This window comes from Pelophylax lessonae (genome assembly GCF_965119305.1).
Source record: "Pelophylax lessonae genome assembly, chromosome: 1".
Classification (NCBI taxonomy): Eukaryota; Metazoa; Chordata; class Amphibia; order Anura; family Ranidae; genus Pelophylax; species Pelophylax lessonae.
Window position 1 is genome coordinate 310725559 of NC_138768.1, and position 12449 is coordinate 310738007.

A 12449-nucleotide genomic window follows, 5' to 3' on the forward strand; every position below is an offset into this window, starting at 1 on the left:
TGCATTTTGCCATTCATAGGCATCATCAGGGATTTTCTGATGATGCCTATGAATGGTGAAATGCATTGAGATCTGGTTGCTGTTTGAAGTACATGTTTACCACTGACGTCATATCCGGAACCTCCATGGAACACACGCCGGCCGCGGGTCGGAGCGAGGGGTGAGATGTTACTGATGCCAAAGGTGTATGTGGTGCAGTAGAGGCGATTTAAGCTAGGCACTTTTCATGCAAGCTGAATACGTAAAGATGTTATTGAGGGGATACTTTTAATAAACAATGCTGCACGATCATCTGTTTCTTTGCCTTTATGTTGTATGCAATCTGCTGTCTGAGAGGAGGTTGTGTACCAGGGCTAAGAGTGTTCATTGTGAAAGGATTCCTGCATGTCTCGGCCTCCCTTCCCCTATAAAGCTTAGTGGTCCCTGGGCCCAGGGGGCTTTGTTGAGTGCATATAGTTTGCCTTTCACAAGGTGGAGCACTTTATTCAAGGAAGAAGAGCACATTTATTTACTGGTTGTGGTCACAGTGTTTGGAGATCATCACAGATTATTGACACTTTATTTTATAGTGGACTGTCCCCATTCTGAATATATTTTTGGTGCTCAAGTGATAACCTTTTGTATTTATTATTCAGTTTTTCACTTGCACTTCAAGTTATGTAAGGGGAGTTGGTGTATACTCACCTGTTTGTTATATATGTACACTGGAAAATGCAAGTTCCAGTCAGGTCCATAAATATTGGGACATCTACACAATTCTAATCTTTTTGGCTCTATGCACCACCACAATGAATTTGAAATGAAACATACAAGATGTGCTTTAACTGCAGACTTCCAGCTTTAATTTGAGGGTATTTACATCCAGATCAGGAGAACGGTGTAGGAATTAACAACAGTTTGTATATGTGCCTCACACTTTTTAAGAGACTAAAAGTAACGGGACAATTTGCTACTCAGCTGTTCCATAGCCAGGTGTGTGTTATTCCCTCATTATCCCATTTTCAAGGATCAGATAAAAGGTCCAGAGTTAATTTCAAGTGTGCTATTTGCATTTGGAATCTGTTGCTGTCAACTCTCAATATGAGATCCAAAGAGCTGTCACTATCAGTGAAGCAAGCCATCATTAGGCTGAAAAAACAAAGCAAACCCATCAGAGAGATACATTAGGTGTGGCCAAATCAACTGTTTGGAACATCCTTAAAAAAAAAGAACGCACGGGTGAGCTCAGCAACACCAAAAGACCCGGAAGACCATGGAAAACAACTGTGGTGGATGACCGAAGAATTCTTTCCCTGGTGAAGAAAACACCCTTCACAACAGTTGGCCAGATCAAGGACACTCTCCAGGAGGTAGGTGTATGTGTGTCAAAGTCAACAATCAAGAGAAGACTTCACCAGAATGAATACAGAGGGTTCACCACAAGATGTAAACCATTGGTAAACCTCAAAAACAGGAAGGCCAGATTAGAGTTTGCCAAACAACATCTAAAAAAGCCTTCACAGTTCTGGAACAACATCCTATGGACAGATGAGACCAAGATCAACTTGTACCAGAGTGATGGGAAGAGAAGAGTATTGAGAAGGAAAGGAACTGCTCATGATCCAAAGCATACCACCTCATCAGTGAAGCATGGTGGTGGTAGTGTCATGGCGTGGGCATGTATGGCTGCCAATGGAACTGGTTCTCTTGTATTGATGGATGATGTGACTGCTGACAAAAGCAGCAGGATGAATTCTGAAGTTTCGGGCAATATTATCTGCTCATATTCAGCCAAATGATTCAGAACTCATTGGACAGTGCTTCACAGTGCAGATGGACAATGACCCGAAGCATACTGCGAAAGCAACCAAAGAGTTTAAGGGAAAGAAGTGGAATGTTATGCAATGGCCAAGTCAATCACCTGACCTGAATCCGATTGAACATGCATTTCACATGCTGAAGACAAACCTGAAGGGAAAATGCCCCAAGAACAAGCAGGAACTGAAGACAGTTGCAGTAGAGGCCTGTTTCAGACTTCAATTGACTGCAAAGGATTTGCAAACAAGTATTAAAAAGTGAAAGTTTGATTTATGATTGTTAATCTGTCACATTACTTTTAAAAAGTGGGAGGCACATATACAAACTGTTGTAATTCCTACACGTTCACCTGATTTGGATGTAAATACCCTCAAAATTAAAGCACATCTTGATTGTTTCGTTTCAAATTGATTGTGGTGGTTAATAGAGCCAAAAATATTAGAATTGTGTCTATGTCCCAATATTTATGGTCCTGACTGTATGTCATAACAACGCTTTACTTTAGTAGAGATTTCATGAATAAATAAAAGCGGATCATCTTAATTACCCCTGCCAGTGTTAACTGTTTTTTTCTCTTCCATATAAACTGGTGCTTTCTGCTGGACAGCTTGTGCTTTTGAAAAACAGACTTGATGGCTGGATCACCAGCAGAAAATGAAGAAAGCCTAAAAAGGGAAACTAACACAGCCATTACATCTAAGAGATGATAGGCTACAATATAATAAATGTTTGCTTTTGAGTTTAATAAGGCTTTAACATTCTGACCATGGGAGGTAGTAGCTTCACACTCAATATCTCAGGAACTTGCTTGTAGAACTGAGGTCAGAGCCTAGTCATGCCCCTGGTAGGAAAACCTTGCATAAACAAACAATTGTCCTGAGATAAAGTTCTGGATGAAAAAAAAAAGGACATATACATATATACAAACATACAACCAAGTACACAAAAGTCACATGTACAAACTGCGATCCTGAAAAAACATTAAATTATCAATATTATCCATTGTTCCCATCGTAAATGTGTAAAAATTAGCAAATTGGGTTCCATTCATTTATTATGTACTGCGTAGTTAAATTAGTCCAAATGCCTACCTACAGCTGTGAAGCAGAGTTATTATGTTGGGCTTTTCTGCTTAATTTATTATAGTATGCAATTATAGCACATGAGGTTTCAGTGTGATGCAATTTTGTAACATGTCCAAATCAAAACTAGAACACTTTGTAATTTGGCACCTAGCTCCTATATGCAAGAAAGAATTTCCATGCCAATAATATAAGGGTCAGTCTGAACCACTAATTCAAGTGCCATCCAATTAGATATGTCCTTAGTTATTGGTAAATGCTGCTGATCGAACATCAAATTGTAACTAATGTGCGCCATCTTCAGGCATTTCTGAGATATTATGAGAGGTAAAAAGTCCCCAGACAGATAAGCAGATCTTACTGCAATATGCAGTAATGACATTTCCTACCATTATGACATTGCGGACTGTGTTACTGAGGAATATGCTGAGGAAAAAATTATAGGCCAACTCCAGCCAGGTATTTAGTTCCACTTGGTTTCCAGGACAGATGAATCACTTGCTGAATTCTCATATCTTCCGAGGCCTCCAGAGGTGAGCATCAAGTTCTCTCACAGCAGTCATTACGAAGCCAAATAAAGGGGTCACACTCACCTTGTAGGTTTCCATACCATGGAAAAAAATAATAATTGGAGTATCCACCTGGGATGGGGTGGCAACCCAACTGACTGCAGGAAAATCTTTCCCTAAAGACCCTTGATAAAAGATTTAAGGAGCTGGCAGATGATTCTACTGATCAAAGTGTCCAAACTGAATTATCAGTTTTCAGTGGAGGAAAGCTTTTTAAACTGGTGAAGAAGTTTAGCAATTTCTGTTGTGGCCTCTAGACTTCTCAAATTCGATCAATGCAAAAAAAAAAAAAAAAAAAAAAAAAAAAACACCACAGTATTTCCAGATCATTTCCTGGTTGTTGACAGATATGTATACCAGAAGAAGGCCACCATATTGGCAAACAGCACTCGAAACTAAAAAAAAAAAATACAAAGAAGGATGAGAGATTACTTAATTATCTATCCAAATAAAGCACAAGTTGTTTTCCCAATTAGAGAATTCAATTAGGCACTCATTTAGAGATATAGGGGTTTATTTGTAACATTTGTCAAATAAATATCTGGCATAATGAGCTGTAACATATGATGTAAAGGCCTGATTTTCTTATATGTTTTCCCATACACCTTTAGAAGTTAAATTATTGGCTTTTTATATAGCAAGGCTACATTTGCATACTTTGTGTGCGTCCCCACCATGATCACTACAGGTACAGTACATCCGGAAAGCATGCACAGCGCTTCAATTTTTCCAGTTTGTTTTGTTACAGCCTTATTTCAAAACTGATTAAATCCATTATTTTTCCTCAAAATTCTACAAACAGTACCCCATACTGACAATGTGAAAGAAGTTTGTATGAAATCTTTGAAAATTTATTAAAAAAAAAAAAAAAAAGTATTCACAGCTTTTGCTCAATACTTTGTTGAAGCACCTTTGGCACCATTTACAGCCTTAAGTCTTTCTTGAGTATGATACTACAAGCATGGCACACCTACTTTTGGGCAGTTTTTTTCCATTCTTCTTTGCAGGACCTCTCAAGCTCTATTAGGTTGGATGGGGAGCGTTGGTGCACAGCCATTTTCAGATCTCTCCAGAGATGCTCAATTGGGTTCAGGTCTGGGCCACTAAATGACAGTCACAGAATTGTCCCATAGCCACTCCTTTGTTATCTTGGCTGTGTGCTTAGGGTCATTGTCCTGTTGGAAGATGAACGTTTACCCCAGTTTGAGGTCCAGAGTGCTCTGGAGCAGGTTTTTATCAAGGATGCCTCTGTATGTTACTGCCTTCATCTTTCCTTCAATCCTGACTAGTCTCCCAGTTCCTACCACTGAAAAACATCCTCACAGCATGATGCTGAAACCACCATGCTTCACTGTAGGGATGGTATTGGCCAGTTGATGAGCAGTGCCTGGTTTCCTCCAGACATGAGGCTTGCCATTTAGGCCAAAAAGAGTTCAATCTTTGTTTCATCAGATCAGAGAATTTTGTTTCTCATGGTCTGAGAGTCCTTCAGGTGCCTTTTGGCAAACTCCACGTGGACTGTCATGTGCCTTTTACTGAGGAGTGGCTTCCATCTGGCCACTCTACCATACAGGCCCGATTGGTGCAGTGCTGCAGAGATCGTTGTTCTTCTGAAAGGTTCTCCTCTCTCCACAGAGAAATGCTGGAGCTCTGTCAGAGTGACCATTGGGTTCTTGGTCACCTTCCTGACTAAGGCCCATTGCCTCTGGTTGCTCAGTTTGGCAGGGCGCTCTAGGAAGAATCCTTGTGGTTGCAAACTTCCTCTATTCACGGATAATGGAGGCCACTGCACTCATTGGGACCGTTATTGTTGCAGACATTTTTTTGTATCCTTCCCCAGATCTGCGACTCTATACAATCCTGTCTCGGAGCTCTACAGACAATTCCTTGGACTTCATGGCTTGGTTTGTGCTCGGACATGCACTGTTAACTGGGGGACCTTATATAGAGAGGTGTGTGCCTTTCCAAATCATGTCCATCCAATTGAATTTACCACAGGTGGACTCCAATCAAGTTGTAGAAACATCTCAAATATAATCAGTGGAAACAAGATGCACCTGAGCTCAATTTTGAGTGTTATGGCAAAGGCTGTGAATACTTATGTACATAGGATTTTTATTTATTTATTTATTTTTTATTAATGCATTTGCAAAGATTTCAAACAAACCTCTTTCACGTTGTCATTATGTGGTATTGTTTGTAGAATTTTGAGGTAAATAATACATTTATTCAGTTTTGGAATAAGGCTGTAACATAACTAAATATGGAAAAAGTGAAGCGCACTGTAATTGCTGGCTGCACGAACAGTCATGAATAGCTGCGGCTGCCAATACCTTTTCAATGTACTGCACAGGCACAGTGGCCACAGCTATCCACACACCTCTGTCAATCCCACCCACAGGAGTCAGTAGATTCTTACTGCTGGGATTCACTAAGTGGCTAAATGCCCAAACTTAGATAGCCCGTGTTAAAAAACAAACAAAAAAAACAAAACACACAGTTCTGTAGGCATAACTGACCACATAATGAAATGATGTGTCAATCTGGCCAGAAGTTTCAAAAAATATTTCTTACCTTTTTAGATGTTTCTTTGGAGTGGGAGTCTACATAGGACTATAAGCTATTACGAACAATTCCAAAGGACAACGTGTACAATAGGAGGGGCAGACTGGGGAAAAGTGGATAAACCACTTCAGCTCTGAGAGGTTTACCCCCCTTCATGACCAGGCCATTTTGTTTGCAATACAGCACTGCGTTATTTTAACTGACAACTGGGTGAACGTGCAATGTTGTACTCATAAAATGTATGTCCTATTTCTCACACAAATAGAGCTTTCTTTTGGTGGTATTTCATCACCTCTGCAATTTTGATTTTTTTTGCACTATAAGCAAAAAAAGGCCGAAAATTTTGAAAAAAAAATAAAAAATTATTTTTGTAAGATCTTACCGTACTTTTTCTCTGATGTCCATTGACAGACGTAGCCTCATCTTCATGAGCTGTATGGGTTATGCTGCCACCTGCAGGAGTAATCTAGGCAGTACTTTAGTAAAAAGTTTTTACATATAGACGCCCACGGGGCTGTCCCTCCAGACATAACCCTCACAGACACAGCCCAGCACATCAGTTTGGTTGCAAGCAGTGAAGACAAAAACAAAAAACAAAAAAAAACCCATCGCCATTAGAGGGGCGGGTGCTGCATCTGTCAATGGACATCAGAGAAAAAGATTTTTACGGTAAGATCTTACAAAAATCGTATTTTCTCTATCGTCCACTGACAGACGCAGACTCATCTTCATGAGCTGTGTGGGACGTCCCAAAGCAGTATAGGCATGAGGGGTGGGAAAAAAAAAACTCAACCAGAAAGTAGCATAAACTCCAAAGACTAAACCTAGCCAACTGGGTAACATGAAGCTCAACCAAAAGAACATGAGCTCACCCAAGTAAAAGACCCCTAAGAGAATATGAAAAAAAAAACATTCCCTTATGAAAACAGCAGCCTGCAAAACCTTGCGGCCAAAAGAGGCATCCGAAGAAGCCAACAAATCCACCTTGTAAAATTTGGTAAAGGTGTACACAGACGACCAAGTCGCTGCCTTACAAACCTGTATGACCGAGGCCTGATGGCGAAAAGACCAAGAGGCACTCAGCGCTCAAGTAGAATGAGCCTTCACAGGGAAAGGAGGAACCCGACCCTTGAGTGAATAAGCCTGAACAATCGTCTGCCTGATCCATCTTGAAATGGTCACAGCGGACGCAGCCAAACCTTTGCAAGGACTGTCCGTAAGGACAAAGAGAGAGTCCAATTTCCTAAAGGACTCAGTAACCGTCAGATAAACCCTTAAAGCCCGAACCACATCCAGAGAGTGCAAGGCAATTTCCTTGAGATGTTTAGGCTTAGGACATAAGGAAGGCAACACAATGTCTTCATTAAGGTGAAAATCCGACACCACCTTAGGGAGAAAAGACGGTTTTGGCCGGAGGACCACTTTATCCATGTGGATCACCAAATAAGGCGAACGACAGGATAGCGCCGCCAACTCAGACACTCTGCGAGCAGAAGTAATAGCCACTAGGAAAGCAACCTTCTGTGACAAGGAAAGCAGAGAAATCTCCCTGATATTCTCAAAGGGAGGCTTTTAAAGAACAGACAAAACCAGATTGAGATCCCACAGTGATAACGGGGATCTCCTCGGAGGAGCCCGATGATGCACCCCCTGGATGAAAGTGCGAAACAAGCTATTAGTGACCAATGGACGTTGGAAGTAAACAGCCAAGGCCGACACCTGGCCCCTTGATAGTATCCAACGCCAAGCACTGCTCCATCCCTTTTTGTAAAAAGGCCAAAACCCTAGCTATAGAAAACAAGCGAGGGTGCAGGTGCAGCGATTCACACCATGAAACGTACGATTTCCACGTGCGATAAAAGATCTTCCTGAAAGTCGACTTCTTGGCCTTCAAAAGGGTAGGAATCACAGAGTCAGACAAACCTCTATCTCTCAACACCTTGCTTTCTACAGTCAAGCTGTTAAAGCCAGCGACCGTAAAGCAGGATGGAAGATCGGTCCTTGAGACAGTAAACCTTCCCGCAGAGGAAGTCTCCATAGAGGGTCTACGACCATTTTTACCAGGTCTGTGTACCAAGACCACCGAGGCCAGTCTTGTGCCACCAGAATGACTGGAATGCCTTCCATCGCCACCCGGCGAAGAAACCTCGGCAGGAGTACAAGCGGAGGGAAGGCATAAATCAGGCGATACCGGCTCCAAAGGAGCAACCAGAGCATCTGTGGCGTCAGCCAGAGGATTCCGAGACCTGGCCACAAACCACTGAACTTTCCTGTTGAGGCGAGATGCAAAACAGTGCACCGTGCACACAGGAGATGAAACACCTCCGGATAAAGGGACCATTCCCCTTGATCCAACAGCTGACAACTCAGGTAATTCGCTTGCCAAATTCTTCACCCCCGGAACGTGGACTGCGGAAAGAGCTGGGGCATTTTGTTCCGCCCAAAACAGAATCTCGGCCACCTCCTTGGCCGCCAAGACACTCTTGGTGCCCCCTTGATGATTGATGTAAGCCACGGCCGTGGCATCGTCCGACTGTATCCGAACCGGAGAGCCGCGTAGCCAACCCGTCCAGTGAAGCAGGTAGAGCTTGATCGCTCTCAGCTCCAGAATATTGATCAGCAAGGAAGACTCTTCCGTTGCCCAAGTCCCCTGGGCACAGAGCTACCCCAGGCCGACAGGCTGGCGTCCATGGTGACCACCGTTCAAAACACCGGCAGGAAGGTCTTGCCCTGGCACAGGGCATGCGAACAGAGCCACCAAGAGCTGACTTTGTAAGATAGCTCAAGCAAATCTTCTGGTCCAATGACTACGGATCTCTGTTCCATTTTGCCAGAATCTCCTTTTGCAAAGGTCTCAAGTGAGATTTAGCAACCGGGACTGCTTCGAAGGTCGAAACCATCAGACCCAGGGCCCTCACGCAAGCCCGCAAGGAGGACTGATCGGTCGCCATCAGCAAACTGACTGCTTTTTGCAGCTTCTGAAGTTTGTCCAGGGGGAGAAAGACCCTCGCCAGAGCAAAGTCGAGAGTCAGATAAGTGACCCGCACTGATGGCATCAGGGCAGATTTTTTTAAATTGATCGTCCACCCGAATTCTAGAAGGTCTGAATCATGATAGTGATGTTGCCCAACAGATCTGAGTGGAAGACTGCTCGCAACAGGAGATCGTCCAGATACCCCACAATGGAGATACCATACCTCTCTGACGTAACAAAGCCAGCACAGGGACCAGGACCTTGGTAAATACTCTGGGAGCCGAGGCGAGACCAAAGGGTAACACCACAAATTGAAAGTGCTCCTCTGCCACCACAAAGCGGATGAATCGCTGGTGTCCCTCGAAAACGGAGACGTGGAGATATGCATCCTTAAGATCGATGGAAGCCATAAAATCCCTCTGATTCAAAGATGCCACCGAATGGACTCCATTCGAAACTTCAGCACCCGCACAAGGCGGTTCAGAGCCTTGAGGTCCGGGATTGGAAGCACTTTGCCCTCCTTTCTGGGCACTGTGAACAGGTATGAATAGAAACCTTGAGAGCGTTCCTGCGGAGGAACCAGCACAATCACCCCTTGAGCCAGGAGATCTTGCACAGCCTCCCGCAGATCCTTCAAATGCTCCGGAAACAGGTGAAGATTCGACTGAAAGAACCTGTCCCCTGGCCGGGACCAGAATTCGATCTTGTACCCGGAGCAAATTAGTTTGCGAACCCAATCGTCCTGAATGAAGGAAGTCCAGGGTTCCTGAAAGAAGCGCAGACGTCCACCCACCCCTGAGACGGGTGAGGGCGCCCCTTCATGCTGAAGAGGACTTGTATGCAGCACTAGACTGACCGGCCTTGGGCTTGCCCCAAGGCTTCTTAATTCCTCCAAAAGTTCTGAATGGCTTACCTTTTTCTTGCGCCCCGGAGGCACGAAAAAAAAAAAAAAGTTTATGAGCAGAAAAGGAGGGACTGCTTAGTACAGGGTGTTTTACCCTTGGAGGATTCCTGAAAGAAGCGCAGACGTCCCCCCACCCCTGAGACGGGTGAGGGCGCCCCTTCATGCTGAAGAGGACTTGTATGCAGCACTAGACTGACCGGCCTTGGGCTTGCCCCAAGGCTTCTTAATTCCTCCAAAAGTTCTGAATGGCTTACCTTTTTCTTGCGCCCCGGAGGCACGAAAAAAAAAAAAAAAAAGTTTATGAGCAGAAAAGGAGGGACTGCTTAGTACAGGGTGTTTTACCTTTGGAGGATTGAGGAAGAAGAGTACTCTTCCCACCAGTCAGGCCCTTGATTAACTCATCCAATGAGTCCCCAAAAAAAACTGTTCTCCCAGAAAGGGGAGATCAGCCAGGGCTTTCTTAGAAGCTTGGTCAGCCGACCAGCTCTTCAACCAAACCATGCGTCTTAAATCAATGCCCATGGCCGAAACCCTGGCCACCAGGGGAGCCGCATTCATAGACGCATCACACAGGAACACCAGAGCCTGGTTCACTTGGTCCAACAGTTCCAGCTGTTCCGGAGGGGTCCAAAGACTACCGCAAACATCTAATCCATTCCGTCACCGTCTGTGAGACTAACACAGACACAAAAACCGGTTTCAAAATAGAACCCACCAGCACGTGAAGATGGCAGGAAAGGAATTCCACCCGCCTGTCCACTGGATCCTAAAAACTGGGGTATTCTCCACAGGCACAAGGGCAGATTTGTTTAATCTGGAAACAGGACTGTCCAACGGTTGGAGACCTATTTCAGCAAAAGGGTACCAGCGTTTAAAGCGTTTTGGCACCACTAACACGTGCTTAACGCGCGCGCCGCCATTGGCCATTCACAATATCGCGAAAAGTGTCGGGACAAGGGAAAACCCTGTCAGCTTTTGGAGATTTCTGAGAGCCAAAAGCCACCCACGTCCCTCCCGGCGTGGGCTCCTCAGCCAATTTTTAAGTATCCCGTACTGAAATAATCAGGGCTTCCACTAATGCGCGTTCCCGCGATGCAGCTGAAGACAACAGGTCCTCTTCACCATCTGACTGCGAGGACAGCGACCCCTCAGGTAGGAGGGTGTCCAGGGTGACCCCATCAGGCTTTCCAGGCTGCTGAAATCATGGCCAGCGACTGCGATCCAGACTGTCTGGGAGTCGCACAGAGTGGGTCTGAGGGTGATTGCACAGTTTGGGACTCCATATTGCAATTTGCGGTATTCACCACCGTTCGCAGCGGTCTACAGGGAACCCCTTTAAACTAAACTGACAGCAGAAAGTGCAAGAATATGCCCGCAGGGACCTGCTCGCAGGCTCCTCCCCATCCAGAAAAGGGGCGCCGCCATGGCTAGGCCTAGGTTGGGACTAAAACCTCCTCACGCTCATTGGCCAGGCTGGGGGGGGGGACCATAAGGATCTAGATTATCCAGTGAGAAGCCCCAGCCGGCATTGTTGCTTGTAGATTACCAGGAAAATTCTTCCCTGAACACTGTAATGTTCTGGTACCTTTGGGTACCCTAATTACTCTTTCATAAGTGTATGCGCCCCACCATTCTCTTTTGGTAAGGTGCGCATACACCTTTAAGACTGATGCTGTCATCACTGAGCGCCGGACTGGATGGCTATTTAGATAGCCGGCTCTCACTCACATGTGTTCGTTCAAACTGCTTTGTGCCTTGATGCTAACCTGTCTTGAAGCTCTCGTGCTTGCAAGCATACCTCGCTGTCGGAACCACGCTGCGCTGATCCCTGTATCCCGCTACCGGATCATCCGCTCTTGCCGAACCTCTCCTCTGCTACATTGCTATTAGTGATAAGTACCCCACAGGGGAAACCTCTATAACCTTCATAGTAAAGCTTACACTATCTAGCTCTGCATACTAAGGACTATTACTACATCTGCATTATCTAAGATTGCTAGCTCTTGAGCCTACTACCACCTGTTCTTGCACTGGGTTGATCTCTCTTGTATGTCCACCTGCTACTCTGTCATCTGCTACCATACATGATTGCTAAACCTATCTGCATCCCATCTGCTACTATCTTACTTTCAAGAACATTTCCTTTCAAGTGTCTGTCATCTACCATCTCTACCCAACCTGTCTCTTCAGCCTATCATCACCGTGTTACTATATACATAAGTCACTCTAGGAAACATCTTATTGAGTGTGTGTATTTACTTGCTGAATTGAGATCATCCACACATGATGAGTCATTGGGAGTTGGGATTGATGTCTCAGCGTTTCTCTACATGACTTCTGAAGTGGAATATTTCTGCAGCTGAAAATCCACATCATACATAAAACGCAGGAGCGTTACAAACACTAGCTAGCAAGTGAGTAAAGAGAAATAAAAATAAAATATTCTGAAAAGAATAAAAAAAAACTGAGACCGGAGTCCCAGCAGGAAACCTAGGTCCTACTCCTTCTCTAGGCAGAAACAAACTGCGCTGTGTCAGTGAGGGTTATGCCTGGAGGGA

At 44.5% G+C, this 12449-nt stretch overlaps 1 protein-coding gene across 1 annotated transcript in view; it reads right to left on the reverse strand.

The window, feature by feature from the left end:
- PES1 (pescadillo ribosomal biogenesis factor 1) overlaps positions 1-12449 on the reverse strand; it is a 207981-nt gene that overhangs the window by 161340 nt on the left and 34192 nt on the right. The gene's annotated exons all lie outside the window — the stretch shown is intronic.